Source organism: Eutrigla gurnardus (assembly GCF_963514095.1).
Source record: "Eutrigla gurnardus genome assembly, chromosome: 4".
In the NCBI taxonomy this organism is placed as follows: Eukaryota; Metazoa; Chordata; class Actinopteri; order Perciformes; family Triglidae; genus Eutrigla; species Eutrigla gurnardus.
The window spans coordinates 17,609,354-17,627,049 of NC_139918.1; the positions used below are offsets into that span (position 1 = coordinate 17,609,354).

Sequence of the window (17,696 nt, forward strand, 5' to 3'; positions counted from 1 at the left end):
ACCCCCCCCCCCTCCTTCTCCTCCTCCCCCCCACCCCGTAAGAGGCACACACCAAAACACATGTTCAAACACACACACACACACTGCACGAGTGGAGCGTGTGCACGTTTGTAGGCATCAAGATGAAAATGTCATGTCATGTTTAACAAATGTGAGGTCAAAAACACAACTCCACGTGAGATTATGGTGTTCGTTTTTCCTACTTTACATTTGTGCAACTAACACACTACATCCAGTGCCTGCTCTGCTTTGTTCTGCTCTATTGCTCTGTGTTCTTTCCTGTCGTCACATCTGCACATAGCTGCATAACTTGGCTCAGAGCTGACGCGATGACTAACTTCATTTATCAGCCTTAAGTTGCCTGAGCCTTTTCCCGCAGCTACATCGGTCATTGGCTTAGTCGAGAAAGTGAAGACAGAGTTTGGGATACCACGTCCCTTGACTGTCTATGTGTGTGTGTGTGTGTGTGTGTGTATACAAGCATGTGCACACTACTTTTTTCCATACATGTACAACAGCAGTGAAGCGGACTACAGTGTTCGCAGTCATGCAGGACTGAGGCCCAGCCAGCTCACTTCCTGTCTGGACTTCCTTTTCTCAGGGCTGCAGCGACCACCGGGGAACCAAACTCCCTACAGCACCACCGCTCACACTATGTCATTACCATACCATTACATCACATGTCTGCAGAGGCAGTCCAGTGTTACAGCCAGTGGGAGTTGTAAGTCATGCTTTTTTTTTTCTGACTTCGTCTGTTCTCAGACATCTACAACTATCAGCGAGAGGATGTATTTGATCAGGAGCTGGTGCAAACCAACACACACACACACACACACACACACACACACACACACACACACACACACACACACACACACACACACACACACACACACACACACACACACACACACACACACACACACACACACACACACACACACACACACACACACTGCAGTGGCTAAGCCAAGCTTTAAGCCCCTGGGGTGCTGTACCACGGGTAGAGTAATTGGCGCACGTTTTACCTTGTTTGATCAATGAAAGTCCAAGTCATTTTTGCCATTGAAACAATTGGTGGCATTTATTGCCATTTCCAATTATATATATATATGACTGAGAAACGGTGTCGTGTGTGTGTGTGTGTGTGTGTGTGTCTGTGTGTTTGTGTGTGTGTGGCCAAAACTGTATGTGCTTCCGGGTAGCAACCAAAAGTGCCAATTGGCTCTTACACACACTTTATAAAATAACCACAAGGTACATTTATCATTTTAAATTACAAAAGTTTCATTGGAAATTATATAGAAAAAATTGTTATTTCCAAGCAGCTCTACACTGACTTTAGATACATGCTTAATACAGAGTGATCAGATCAAGCAGATTGCTTGATTTGACTACACTGAGTTTAGTTTAGTTTATTAGGATCCCCATTAGCTGGGGCACAGACCCAGCTATTCTTCCTGGGGTCCAGACTTTGTTAGTTAAACTAACCAGCTGCACGTTGTAGCCTTAGCAGGTCTCCATACCAGAATCAGCCCAAGGGATGGACGACACTGCGTTATTTTACTTCCCAATATGTTGAACTTTAAAAATCCTGAGCTATAAAAGCACAGACTCTGGTCACGGCCTCACTGTGAAGTTAAGATGTTCAAAGTAAAATAGGCTTGTAAAACACTCCAACTGTAACTACTCAACACGAGTGCACTGCACATACACACAGACAGTCGAAGGAACACACACAACTAAAGTGTCTCCACATCAAAGCTGTCAATGGGCCTCATTCAGACTGAAAGTTGGGGGGGAAATGTGCAGATCTGTACAAACACACACACACACACACACACACAGAGAGACACACAGGCGGCCATGGATCACCTGAAGCACATGTTGGTTAGACACTTTACCTTTGCCCCGCATACAGAAGGAATTCATACATCTGCACACATGCACCTCCACTGACTCGCCATTATTCCAGACACCCGCCGATGTAGGTCAATGGTTTTGAATGTGAGCAGTCACTGTAGGCTTAACACAATACACACAGGTAGGGAGGAGGGGGCTTTGAAGCTAGGTTAAAACTCTGGCAAAGAATCTGAGGCTCAGTTTCCGCTACAGTCAAACAGCCGTGAGTTCAGGTTTCAAGGCTTGGGGAAATATTTCACTGATCATTTTCCCATTAATATATGGAGCCGCTTTAATAGTTCGGCCTTATTTGGATTTGTATCTTTAAATAAGTTTATCTCCTTGGTGGTTTTTTGTACACGAGCCTAATTGCTTTAATCCTATCACTTCACTTTTGTAATCCTGTTTGCTACAGAAATCCATCAGTTCTCCCACAGAAAGGCAATTAAGTGTTGTCCCTTCCCCAGTCCTAGATGAGCGTCTGGATTTGAAATATCACAAAGAGGCACGAAATGCCGCACTAATTGTGAAGCTTTCAAGACAGCGTGCCCATAGTTGAGAGGAGATGAGGACCCAGGTCATTATTTTACTGCTGCTTATTTACAGTTGAATTTGCATGTCAAATACATGCCCACGAACTCTAATTCTGCTGGATTAGAGGCTCTTCTGGGTTCTCTTCTGGGAGGCTTTGCTTCAAACCGGGGATCACAGAAATTGATTGTGTTGTCCGGCATCACAGCGATAAAATGCTGGAAGTGAACTTCCTTTGTGAGCACATGCACCATAATAAAGGTATATTAGATGTAAAGGGTACAGTCCCAACTTTCTCAGAATTAAAAACAATGTGTTTCATCATAAAGCTCAGATTGAGATTTATGTAAATTGTCCGTACACATAAATCCACACAAATTTAATATTCAATTGTCTAATAGAAGGATTCAGGCTCACTTCTATCAACCGGAATAAGACACAAAAGATACAGTTTGACATTAAGGCTTTAAACAGCGAGCGGAGACTGTGGAACATCCCCCCATCTTCTCTGCTGGACTCTGCCGTAAATTGCCCCCTGATTTTCTGCCTCAAGGCACATTCACACTTAAGGGACCCCATGGGGTCTGAGGAGAGAGAGAGAGAGTATGTGTGTGTGTGTGTGTGTGTGTGTGTGTGTGTGTGTGTGTGTGTGTGTGTGTGTGTGTGTGTGTGCGTGAGTGTGAGAGAGAGTTAATCTGCAGAACAATGGGGGCTCTGTCCTCACCCCACACATACAGAATTAGGGCTAGGGGGCTCACAGCTGAGCAGCAGTTTACCCACAATAGAAACTGGAAGTGTGTGTGTGTGTGTGTGTGTGTGTGTGTGTGTGTGTGTGTGTGTGTGTGTGTGTGTGTGTGTGTGTGTGTGTGTGTGTGTGTGTGTGTGTGTGTACCTCCTGCCAACACACGTGTCAAACACAAAGCCATCCAACTGTCCACGCGGCCCAGGGGAGAAGGATCCAGTGGGAGGGGCAGATAGATGGACAGACGGGTGGATGGAAGGGGAGAGGAGGAGTGCAGAAGAAAGGGAGGAACAGGGGTCATGGAAACGTGCGGCCCTGGGCTGAATGGTGAGTTAGAGGCAGAGAAAGGGGAGAAGAGCAGAAACAGTAGATGGTAGGATTACATGTGTACAGATGGCTGAGAAGAGAGCAACAGAAGCATGGTCATTTTCAGGTAACAGTGAAAGAGGGATGGCGAAGGACACACCGGCTGAATAAGCGATCAGCTGCTGTTTTCACACGGGAACTATTTATATTCTTCTATTTGTGAGGACCCTAATTATCTACTTGACTCACCTTAAACTGCTTCAAATTAAAAGGATATTCTGGGACATGCTTATTCATTTTATTGAGTTAGATAAGAAGTTCATTATCATTTGTGTTTTGACTGCACATTTTTGTGGTGGACTATTTCTTGGCCAGGCGCAATGGTTCCTGGTTTCTGGTTTTACCGGCCAAGAAATAGTCCCTCACTCATAAAATGAAATGCTATGTCTATAACTCCTGCTCCCTGAAGGAAAGGAACAAGGTACAACACATATTGTATGGGATATGATGCCCCAGGTGACCACCTGAAGACACCTCTATTATCGCCTTTTAAGGCAGATGACCTGTGATGTATGTGGGGCCCTGCCTATAGCCTATATACAGCCGTCACCACAGTCATCCCTCAGTTCACTAGCCGCTCTTCACTGAACCAGGGATTGGATCTCATTGCTCTCCTTCGGGGAACAGAAATTATAGACCTGACATTTCAGTCCCTTTCAGTGAGTTCCCTCGGTACAACACAGTATGGGACATACTGCATATTCACGCCCCGCAGGCACCAAACTGGAGTCACACCACCAGCTCTAGTCCATCATATATATATATATATTATATTATCTTATCTTATATAATATATATTATATGTATATATATATATATACACAAATATAAACCTTTTCAACAACTGCCTATATCCTGTCATAAATACACACACACACATCTCAAAAATGTATGCTCTGGTCTAATGTAACCCTTATCCAACCCAAATTTGAATCTTCAAACTCAACCCCAGTCATCCCTTTATAAGAGTCCCTTATAGGAGCAATGTCCTCATATCAGACGGTTATCCTCATCCCTCTCTGTCCGAGGTCAGCCATGAGAAGACAACAACGCCAACGTTGAGCTGTCATAGTGTGTGAACACAAAAGAGAGGCTGACTGAAACACACACACACACACACACACACACACACACACACGCGGATAGAGATGCTGGCCATCCGAGTGGAGCAGGTAGGCATTAACTCAGCCTGGCTGCACAATTAATGATGGTAAATGGAGGCAGCAGGAGGGACAGACTGCAATCTGCTGCTTCCATTTCCCCCCCTCTCTTCCTCTCCCTCCATTAAAACACAACCTTTCCACGTCTTGTTTCATTATGGGAAAGCTCTCTAAGTGAGTCTGTCTCACTTTGTACAGCACACATGCAGTTTTCTCTCTCTTTGAAACACTTCAATTACACTGTCACCGGGTATCATGTCTGTCCCTCGCTCTCTGCACAATACAGCTCTTTCTTTACAAAGGCCACGTCTTCACCACTGCAGGGAAGACCCATCTGAAAGCCTTGTTTGAGGCTACACGAGTATTGCCAGACTGTTTATTACAGTTTGCAGTTGATACGCTTATTCAGCTTTTGTAAAACACTTAAGCCACCAGTTCTAGCAAATTACCCCCAAACAGATTTGTTTATTTTAAATTGTCAGAAGAAGGGATTGAGTCAGCAAGTCAAAGTTCTCAGAAATGCTTCATGTGACCATAAGAGGTTTGAGATCACATGATGTTCACATGTGAGCATTTCCTGTTGACAGTAGGTCAGCAAAAATATCTCTTTTCAACACTGGCTTAGTGTGTGTACAATTGTGCTGCAACTGAAGAATATTTTCACAGTTGATTATTCTATCGATTATAATCTCAATTAATGATTAATAGTTTGGTCTTTAAAAAAAATTTGTCCACAACTCAACTGTCACTCTCGCAGATGAATAAAGAAAATATTCACATTAAAAGAAATCAAAATACTTTTTTTTTTTCTTAAAAAATATTCAAACAGAGTAATTGATTATAAAAACAGTCGACTAATAATAAATGAATACTTGCAGCTCTATTTTCACTTTAATATCAGTGGAATATAGGTCAAACCTTCGCTTTTACAGCAGCCTGATGACCTCTTTCCTCTTCCTCTTCTCTGTCCCTTGTTCCAGTCTTCCATCTCTCTGAGCTCACACATAATTTCTCATCCATCCATCAATCTAGCACCTCCCTCTCCACTCCTTTCCTCCCACATTTTCTCCACCGCCCATCCTCTTGCTTTCGTCTCCCCTCTCTGGCCTCCCGTCTCTGCCCCCCCCCCCCAACCCCCTATAGCTTTTCTCCAACATCTGCTGATCTGCGTCTGTCACTGTTGACCTCGTTGCCACGTGCCAAGTCCTCCTCTCCGTGTCCCACAGAGACCCTAAATCATAAACACACTCTCCGGGGCAAACACACAGATCAGGCTTGTGATAGGTGGCCGTCTCCCACCTACAGAGAGAGCGAGAAAAGCCCACAAACTCAAACTTCCAGTAGCAGACACTCATTACGTCGCTGTGTCGTTTGTCAATTAAACGTCTTATAAAAAAGGTCAGATCCTTCAATTACAAAGGGGCCTGGACAATATGTGCACAGAATATCAACAGACTTAAGATCGCCGCTGATTTAATCACAGCACATCAACGCTGACATTGGCATTTGGGTTCTAGTGCTGAAACACTAGAGACTCCCCGCTAAGGAGTACGTTTGTGCCGAGTTCAGCAAAAGAATATGGGTCACATACCGCAGAAAAGTTAAAGACTCCGCATCTGTGTCAGAGGTAATAGAGTAGCGTTGCTAAATCTCTTGTACTGGCCTAGGTCCTGAGTGTCACCTGAAAGCCGCACTGGACTGCAACAATAAAAAAACATTATATGGCAATACCCAGCAGCTTACAGGGATGGAAAAAAATGTGTCCACGACATCACAGTGCTTCTAGCACACTGCAGTATCTCCTCTTTCACAGACGTGGCTTTTTTTGTTGTTGTTGCTCGTGGCATTCCAAGACTACAATTTACTATCAACATGATTCACATTTACGAACGTGTCACACTGAGTGAAATCGCCTTATCTATCGGTTCACTTCAAGGTCCGAAAACTCTGAAGTTGCTGCAGGAAATTGGATCTTTACAAACCTCACCGAGACGCGCGCAGGCATTGCCTCCTCGAACCAGTCGGGCGCAGACACACCAGCTGGTCTTTGTGTTTGCACCTCGTACATTTCCAACTGTAACAATTGCACATGGCGGCTGAGAAATCGGTGCAGAATGGTCATTTTTCTACTGATCCAGCATTGTTTCGAAATCCAACAGTCATTACTTCACAACAAGAAAACCAGGTTAGAGTCAGGCAGACGGACAATCAGAGAGAGAAAAATAGAGACAGTGGTAATCGTTGCAGACATAGATGCACTATCATTATCTCTACACACACAAGCCGCTGGACAGACAAGCAATGGGAAAGGCAAGCAGGCTTTAGAGCATAATCTTCACTATCTCACTGTAACGGCTGAACAGATTGGGGTTGGGTTTGTCTTTTTAATCTTTTGTCAAATACTGTCATGAAAGATATGAACAAACTTTTACCAACACAACACAATTCTGACTTATGTGTGCGAGTGTAAAAATCAATACTAATTAATGATCCTAATACAGTCATTCGTCTGAGAGCAACCACACGGCTAATGGGTTCCACTCTTTCCTTTGCACCTTTTTAAAAAGTAACATTCATGGACTGAAATCCTGTCCACAGTGCACCTTGTCCTGTGTTCAGTCTACGTGGACACGTCTTTATCCTGTGTGTGGTCATCAATAACCCACACACAGCTACTAGCGAGTTAGCACCATAGCAGCATATAGACCCCTGTATAGACAACGTTACATATTCAGAGACCGTGTCTCGGGAGGCCATAAAACCTGTCTGTTACAGCAGCGTTTAATGTTCCCATCAAGCCCCGAGTTTCAAATTTTCCATTTACCGCGCGTCACGCTGTGCAAAGAGATCCATTTACAAAATGTGATATTAGCCTTGTCACGCTGGCTGACATGCACTCTGCTGTGTTGTCATAATGTGTGACGACGGCGCCGCTGACGTCCAGAGATCGCCCCCCGCCCGCCCAAAGTTTGACGTGTGTTTTCACTCTGAGTCAACATTTCATAGTGTTTATATATAAATCAGCACATGTAACCGTGTCGTGACTAAACATCGTTTGCACCCATAATTCAAGAACACAATACCTGCAGCATCTCTCATCATGTGAACCTGAACAGCAGAAGGCCAACTATTGTTCAGAGTCATTTGGTACCCAAATAGTCTGCAAAGCTGATCTATTGAATATTCTTTTAAATGCCCGTTCTTTATGTGCATGTTTGCTAACAGTCTTCCTGGCTTTTCAGTGTGTTCCCTTTTTTTCTCGTCAACTGTCTCTCAGTGACACGTGCGACCTTCTGTGCGAACACGTGGTTCAACCACCTATCAAAAGATTTCTGCCTAGCTGGGGATGATGGGATCCCAGTGTTTTTGAATAAGCTGCTCTTTCTTTTATGTTCAAGGAAACATCAGGCCCGAATTAAACATTAACCTTGCATGTGCATTTACTGATTAAATAATTTATAATAAAAAAAATAAAAATAAAAAAAAGTATCTGATTCCAGATTTACCTATTCTTTGATAACCGAGGCAGCTAATTGAGTGAGAATCGGACCAGCTTCCAGTATTTCAGCATCGGTGCATAAGCCATGTTGCTGCAAGGGGTCAAAAACTAGATTTCTTTAACATTCAGAAGACGTTCATCCTATAAGGAGCAGATAAGTGTGACGACAGCATTTTTAATTTAATTTAAAATATTTATCGTAAAAAAATAACAAATAAAAAGAGAAAGTGTTATAGTAACACAGGCAAACATGCCCAAAAAAGAAAAAGTAAAGACAAAAGCAGAAGGAATGATACGGGAAACAAAATGAGTTAGTCAACATGACAAATGTACATCTTCAATGACCGAGGACTCTCTGCATTAGTACACAAACACGGGTTTAGAACAGAGTGACAGCAGCCACACAGACAGACCTTGTACTCTGCAGAGCAGGTAGACTGACAGGGGGAGACGGGTAAAAGAAGAGTGGAGGGCTTAGGAGTGACATCCAGGAGCATTCTGGTCAACACAGCAGCACAGCCAGCAGTTCCCCAGCACGCAGCAACTTAGCAGCTTATGGCAGCTCCATTTCCTGCAGACAGACTGTGAGGGAGCGCCCCGCCGCTACCATAATCTACTTTACTCTGGGATTAGCAGCCCTCTGCAGGTGTCACTCACTGTCTGTCAGTCTGTCCGGCTTTGTCTTGACCTCCCCAACACACCCCTCACTCTACGACTCAATCCCCTGTGTGAGTCTGCTTACTTACTCTGCGTTTGTATTCAAGCCAGTGTTCTGATATTAAGCAGGTGGGGAAGTTTCATTTTAATCCGTCATCTTTTTTTATCATAGAAGCAGAGATTCTCAGTGATATTTTGTATCTTCATAAATGTTTTTTCTTCTAGAATCCTGGATGTCTGAACTACCGTAAGTCCTATTCCTTATTAATTAATCTTTTGATTGATGTTGCGGTAACATCACATGAGGTAAAAAGAAGAAGATGGGATGATAGACAAACAAACCACTGTGTATCTGTACCTTTATCGATATGTATCGACTGAAATAACCCCGTACCGGGTAGGATGGTAACTTCTCCAGTCAAACAATACCTGCAATCAATCGCTTTTGTACCTAGATCTAGAAAAAAATACATTTATTTAATCTGATTTTGCTTGCAGCCGATCACCATATCAGTTCAGCGTGCTGAGAAACCACCAAGACATTCAAAACTACGGCTGTACAACAACTCTATGAAAAAAGGTTAAACATATTTGAGTATTTGCTGTTTTCACATGTAAACACCTTATCACAAGTAGTCACAATGGGACTAGTTGCAACTTTTTGTGAGATGTTCCACTAAACAAGGATATAAAAACTGAATTCACAGACGAATCGACTTTCTTTCTTCAATTTTGATCTTTTTGTGCCACTAACCATTCAACCACTTTCCAGCAAAGAGAGCATGTCTCTGTTGTCCACACAGAAGGAAGGATTACAAGAGGAGGTGTCAGTGTGCTCCACCAGGACATTTTCAATGTTGTATTAGGGGGGGTCTGCTTCCATTTCTGAAACCAACGTTGTGACATTCAGCCATTGACCAGCCATGTGGAGGGTTCAAACTTCCCTCTCAAGCTCTCCTTTTTAAATTTGTTACAAAATGTGTACCGTTATCTCCATATTTCAGCAATACATTTTCCTACTTTTGTACTAGTAATGAAATAATTATTCACCTTTTTTAATTGGTTAATTATCGTCTTATTGGATTTGGGAATGGGACCGCTGACCTGATCATTGTGCACACGTAACTCGCTGTCAAGCCAGACCTCGCCGTAATGAGACGAGAGTCGTCACAAACACGAGAACCGAGAAAAACTCACCGCGGCAACAGAGAGAGAGAGAGAGCCTCATACATTCAGAATGCTTATCTGCTCTGAGGGGAAAGGTCAAACTGATGAATATCTGCCTGTGAAAACAAAAGACCTCGGCTCATTATACGTCAACCTCACTGAAAACACCCTCGTGTCAGACGATCTAATGTTGCCATGACAACTACAGAAGTACTGAGGAGGCACACACACACACACACGCATGCATGAGACAGACAGGCGTGCAGGCGACAGCTTTCTGTAGGATGTAGGCCTGCACGTCTCCAATGTACATGTGAGAGTAAGAGTGGAGGATATGGAGAGCCAAATATAGGAACAGAATAATGAGCTTCTTGCCATCTGATCCATCGTTTCCACGTCTCCTCTACTCTCCTCGCCGCTCCATCTCCCTGCCACTTTCCCTCTCCTCCTTCCCCCCCTTGAATGGACAAATATTTCCCCAGGGCCACTCCTCTATAAAAAAAAAAAAGAGAGATATTAAAGCAGGAATTTTCGATTATGTGACGCCGCCAAGCTTTCCCTCAAAAAAAAAAGAAAAGAAATCTCTACAGGTACAGGCAGGATATTGGTGAGTTTCCACACCTCAAGCACTGAATACTTACTGTGTTATATACTATATATATATATATATATATACTATATATATATAGCATACTAAATTAGAAGCTCTAACTCGCCATATTTCAAACAATCTTTTTATGTTTTAATTGAATCCTCTAACCACAAATAAAGGCAGAAAGACACATTTTGGTTCGTTTAACCCGAACCCCCCCCAAAAAAAAGAACTGGGGTTTATTAATGTCAGAATCACTCGTCACACACTTCCTCATTGATTCATTGATAATCAAATTTGCTCCGTAGTATAAGCGACGACTGACTAATGGTTTAATCAACTAATTGTTTTAGCTCTTATCCACACTCTGGCCGTCTCGGCCTCTCTTTCCGACACACAAACTCACACACGTTGGAAGTTGGAGATGCCGACTCTCTGGTTTCACAGCCACCTCGTGTTTCTTTGACTAATTCAAGGCGATCGCTCAGATCCGTTACAGACGCAGATGAACCAGCTCCGAGGCCAAAGCCTTGAAGCAAACCCGTGCTCCTCTTCTTCCTTGCCACAGCATCTGTCATTTGAATACAATCACCTGTTGTTTCCTGGCGGCCGTGGAGAGGAAGATGACAAACAGCTGGCTCACATACGTCCGTCTCTCTGAATGCCAGTCTGTTGTTTCATGTCACTGTACGTGTCTTATATCCTGCATCTGCCTGCTAATCTGTTTGTCTAAACTGGCAGATTTCACTCTTCATTGTATCGGAAACATCTGTCCTCATCTTTATGTCTCCTTCTCCCTCTTGCGCACACACACATGCCGCCGTGTCTGATCCAGATCCTCGTTTAATGAAAAACAAAAATGAATGAATAAATCATAAGTGGGGGATGCTCTCCCCGTTATGTGAAGCTCACGGCGTTTCCATCTCTTGCAATAGCTTCTAACCCACCTCTCTACCTCTCGAATACAAACTCTCTTCCTCGTTCTTCGACTCGTTATCACACATTTGCTACACTGAGTCCTCATCATCTCTTCTAATCCCTCACTAGTAGGAGTGTGTTTTTCCTCCTCTCACACTCGTCCACTGTCTCTCTCTGTTGCACACACAAACTGTGTTTCAGTATCCGGTAGTAAAGCACAAAGTGCTGACTGAGATGACACGGTGCTTCTGTTCTAAGTGTTCTCGAGAGCTTCAGTACACTCACTTTGTAATTGAGTTTGGTGTGTGTGTGCTCAGAAGCTGCAAATACCATGTTGGAGGTGTTTTCTTTAAAATGAGATGCTGGTGGGAATAATTCTGTTGGTGAAATCTGAAACAAAAGCAAAGTCACGGCCCGTAATACAGGAGGGAAACCTTTTTAACCTATTCTAGTACCATTTTTGCTGTATTTGGATGTTCATCCCAGTGATGTTGTTTGGCCTATCTTAGAGGGGCTAGAGCTACCCTAAATTGTTCTTTTTTTTAGTCTTTATTTTCAGAATAATCTCATTCTGGGCAAAGGGTATACATAGAGTTTTAGGATTATAGCATCATAGTCTGTAGAAAGAACTTTAGGAAGAAGCATTTCTTTAACGCCTATCTGTCTTGTTTTTCTTTGTTTGTTTTATTTTGTTTTTTTACAGACAGTGTATCCTCATTTTGCTGGAATAAATACAGAATAAGACACATTTTCACAATCAGGGCCTGTTCTGAGCATGCGGCTTTAATGTGTCTAAAAGTTAACATGACCGTAACAGAAGAGAACGGAAGATAACAATGACAATGTCTGCTGCTATTAACTGGTTACTAGCTTGACTTCTTCACTGTGTAATTCTAATACAGTACTACAGTACGCTTCTCCTGGGGGCTAAGCCCCCCCCTTAAATCCTAGTGATGTCCCTGGTTCATCCACTAAACGAAACAGAGAGACGGCATGGAGAGTTGAGGAGTGGCGCTCAGGAAATAAATGTGTGCTAAAGCTTGTGTTATTGCATGAGAATGGTTTTACACCCAGGCTATTAATACGGGTTTAATGAGTCAGTGAAAAAGTCAGTGGTCATGATAAATCAGACCAATATCTCGTTATGATCCTTCCCGATTAACCTGAAAGGTAGACAGCATTATCTAGATTTCTAAATTGTTCTTCGGGCAGTGTGAAAGATAATAAAGCTCTACGTAGATGGTGCATTCAGGGAGTTTAGTTAGATAGTTAAGTCATAATGAAAGTGATTAATCTTGGCTTTACATTTTGTCCATCTAGCTAACGGAATATAAAAACTATAAACAGCAAATAGAGAAACCACTCACAAACTGTCCAAATGAAGAAGTGCTGTCTGGACTCCCTCATAAACTGTGACTGGCAGGCTTGCTTCCCCACTTTATTTTCTATCTGTGAGCACATATCAACTTCCATTTCCCTTCAACTGAACCGAGAGCAAACACAGAACAATTTCACTACAACTGCTACTCACGTTGCATTTGAAATAAAACAAAATCTGAAACCTCATTAATACCGCTGAGGACGGTCAAAAATACACAGAGACAGAGGGGGAAAGACACTGGAGCGATTATTCATTCAGTTCTAGGTGAATGTGAAGCATCGATGAACAGATTGCCATTATGTGATGAAGTGATCACTAACAGCTAACCATTTCCCCCTCACACACCCACACACACACACACCCACACACACACACCCTGGTGACACACCTCGTCAGACTGTGGTCTGTCATTATGTGGCGCTGACATGTGTGTTTGTGTGTCTTTGAGGGTGGGTCTGCCTGTGTTCATAATCAAACCAGTGTGTGTGTGTGGATCCCCGTCTGTGCGGCAACAGCATGCCTTCACAGCACGTGGCCGGCGGTGGTCTGGTTTCCGCTCGGAGGGCTGTGAAGTGGCCCGATGAAAGCTCACACATGGTGGCAGCGAGACTGGGCCTCATCCCCTGTGGAGACCGCAGCGCTCGCACGGCTTGACGACAGAATGTCCTGGTCTGCCGCAGATTTTTCACAGTAAGTTAAAGTTTACGGTTTGAATTTATTTAACTTTATTGTGACTCACGTGGCCCCCAGAACATCGATGAGTTACATCAGGGCTTTTACAATTCTGGATATTGTGATAATTCATCTCTATTGTCATCCTCAAATTAACGGGGTACTCCTAATTAAATAAAATTGCACTTCCACAAATTTGGGCGATTCACAAAGACAAGATTGTTCAAAAGACTAGTCGTAACAGAAGTAGCTGATATCCTGACTTTAAGTCCCCCGTATGGGTCAAGAACCGGTGGTTCTCCTTCTCCTCCCCTCGTATGTCTGCTTGTGTGCTGTGGGAAAGGCGTTCCTCTCTTGGCTGCCTCCTGGCTTCCACTACTGCTGATTACCAACACCTGCCTTTAATTAAGCCCATCGCCGTGCAGTTGATCAACCCCCGGTTCTTTAGTCACTCGACACCAGACTGCTGTTCAGACTTTTCCCCCCGTGTCACCAGGATCATTCACCTCCGTCTCGCCACACTTCCATTCTCTATCAGTCCGCCCAGATCAGCTTTACTCACTCAAAAGGCAAATAAGAGATCAGTTACAATAATGGAATAAGTTCAGAAAATGACATAATTTAATGCAGCCTTTATAACCAGGAAAAGACAACACTTATGCCATATTACGATATTAAATCATATCAATATTATATCGATATATTATGCAGCCTCATGTGAGGCATCCCAACTTTCTTGTTTCTATGGTACTTTTGTATTGTGAAGCATCAAGTTGGATTTATCTGAGCTTCATCGTCATCATTATTTCCATTCAGATGTTGACATAAACACTATGAGATGAAACCTCTCTTACAATAACTCCGAGATGACAGAAAGGCTGCATTCCCAACCTACACACAGTGGCTTTAACATTGTATCTCAACCCCATTCAAACCAGCATCCATCTGTGTAGCATCAACCGACCACCACCCTCCCGACCAGGATTGGATTCGGGTCGGAGCCTATACACAGTGCTGCTGAATTGGCGTAAATTCATTAAATGATGACATTTAAAACATTTAACCGACACTTCAAAAAGAGAGAAAGAAAAAGAAGAGAGTGTCCCAACAGGGGCGATTAGGAGAGAGCTTGCAAATGTCCTAAAACTTTTATCTTGAATTATTCCATATAATTACGTGCATTTCCGTGGTTACGTGACATTTACACATATGCAATACAAACTGGAGGCACGTCGTGACAACAAGGATGACAGCTGACTCATCCGAATGACCCAAGACACAAGCTTGTCTGTTGTTAAGAGCAAGAGTCGTGTAATAACCCTATCAGACATTATACGCAGCCCTGACTTTGCTCTTGGTTGACAGGAGTGCAGCTTTGCAAGTTGTGTTTACAAGTCTCGAGTGACGGACTACGACTTTAAATATGCAAATAAGCGACACAATAAAGGAACAACTTGAATAAATGAATGCTGTGTTGTTTTGTCATTTGATTTGTCATCTGGACATTTAAGTAATTCAGTGAGTTATTATCTGAGGCCAACTCTCACAGTGATAAATGCTAATGTTGATGGCAGGCCCCGATCAGACAGTTTCAGCAGCCTGGAGTGATGAGAGTGAAGCCACACATTTTTCCACTCTATGCAGCTTGTGTTTTTGCAGGAGCACCCTGAAGACCTCGAGTGGGGAAAAAATAGAGCAGTCCCAAAACGATAAATCCAGCTATTATTTTTCTTATTAAATCGACTAATCTAACAATGATTTTTTTCAATTAATCTAACGATTTATTTTTAAGTATTCACACAATATGGATATCAAAACATTTCTTGTTAACATTTCAATATTTAAAAAAAATTTTAACATGCACTTTGCACAAACTAATGAGACCAACAACTGCTTAGTGCAATGTACGGTTATGAACCTCAAATAAAACAGGTACATATTAAAGAGGGAGACATCACAACAGCTTCTTCTTCTGATACTTCTTCTTTTTGTTATTAGCCTATTATTATTATTATTATTCAAATTTAAAGGTATGGCATACAACTATGAAGGATTGGGTCTAACGTGAATAAACATTCATTTCCTATAAATTAATCACAATAAAAGTACCCCTTATTTTGTTATTTTAAAGCTTTTGTGTGAAGCGGCAGAAACCGGAAATCTAGGTTGTTTTCCTAAAAAATGAATGGTCTCTGAGGTTCATGGTTTGTGTCCACTTTAGCATCTCCATCTCAGCGACAGTGTGTGACAAGCATGAATGCACATGTATGTAAATTGATGTTATGATTATTATCCTACTAGTCTCTATTCTGGGACTAAATGTATTTAAATCCACCACCCTCGCTTCTCACCTTTAGGGAGTCATCGCCATCTGCAGTGCCACACTTCAACGTACTCCCTCTTCTCTTATCCTCCTCAAACGGCGTTCAGGTCTCTCATCTTTCTCCCACATTTCCTTACACCTCTCACATCTCTACAGTTTCCGCCATCCTTCGCCAGCCTCCCTGTCTGAAATGACTCATTACAATACAAGCCTCCTTCAAAATGCAAACCTCTTTTTCCTCTCTTGAATCTCCCTCGCTGTCTTTTCACCTGTCTCCTTTCTCTCACACCCCTCTTTCCTCTCTCAGTCCTCTTACAAACTACTTCTTTCTATTTTTCCTTCACCGTAACTATCTCACACGCATTTTACTACTTCCCATCTCCCCCTTCTTCTTGCATCGCTCTTTTATCTCTTAGTTCTGTTCACGGAACCCTTCTTTCCTCTCCAGCTTCCTCCAGCCAAAAAGCATGACTCTCTCGTACTGTCACCGCTTGACTCAAAGTTCCCATCAAAGAGTCAATGAGTAACACTTATTAGCATGACATGACATCAAAAAGCCCCTAAACCCCCCTGAGTGCAAGATATAAACACACACAGTCCCCTTGACTAATCTCCTGGGCTCCCGTCCATCATAACCTCACTATGAAACAATTGGGAGCAGAAAGAACCAGCTGCGAGCCACAATCAGCTGTGCTATTATAATCTCACCGCCTTGTGTGTGTGTGTGTGCGCCATTTTATTCAGAATGCGTATACCGTTCTTTAAGCCCGTACTAACTTTTCCCAAATGGGCAGCTTTTGATCATTTCCCAGCGTTCCTCCCTCAATTTAAGCATGGGTGTGTATGGAGGCCAGTCTCCATAATTAGGGCAGACCAGCCACGCATAGGGTCTCCCCTGACACTTCCTCCAAGACCTAAATATTCATGAGACTCTAAACGTTTTCATGAGCTTTGTAATTATAGCCAGAAAACACACAGAGACAAAGACGGAAAGAGGTAGGGAGTGGGAGCCATGGGAGGAAGCGCCCTCACACTTTTTAAACACATACTGTCCCATAGAATTAGCAGGTGGTGTGACTGGCATGCAGTCGTGCCATTCAAGCCATAGAAGCAGGAGACTGTTTCCAGCATCATCAATGCTACAAGATCATTTCAATGCTGCACCAAGACTTGTTTAGTTTCACATGGAGAGCTCACTTCAAGCTGGTATATTAAAACCAAGCTGATGGGGAGGTCTGAACAGTGAATATTGGAATGGGCCCAGGGTGGGGGTGCAGGGCCTCAACCTGCAGCGTGTGCAGGACATTGGTAGAAGAAGAAAAGCCTGTTTATCTGATATAAAACAATGAACTATTACTACCGTACTACATTACTATATACTACTAGTGAAAGTGATTTAGGAGAACTTGCCGCATGTCATTTCCAATATTCTCCTATATACACACTTATGCTCTTATCCAAACCACTTATTCACCACTTATCTCCAATTAATTGTATATTTCATAACTTTGAAGTAATTACACTTAATTATGTTGACATTATTGTGTTTGACTCGAATAATTATAATTATAATGCATTTCAAATTGAATTATACATCATTAATTTTAACTGGCTGGGCTGTTAATTATGCTATTTTACAACTCATGAACATGTGCTCATTTACAGGTGGCATTCATGTTTACAGTCTAGTAGTGCTACAATGTTTTTCCCAAAGACACAAAATCCAAGCCATATCTCAGCTCAGATCAATACAATATCAATATATTGCACAGCCCTAAGCTTTGTG

The 17,696-nt window shown here is 42.7% G+C and overlaps 1 protein-coding gene across 1 annotated transcript in view; it reads right to left on the reverse strand.

Moving 5' to 3' along the window:
• Positions 1-17,696, reverse strand: part of LOC311012555 (SPRY domain-containing SOCS box protein 4-like) — a 62,157-nt gene that overhangs the window by 39,196 nt on the left and 5,265 nt on the right. The gene's annotated exons all lie outside the window — the stretch shown is intronic.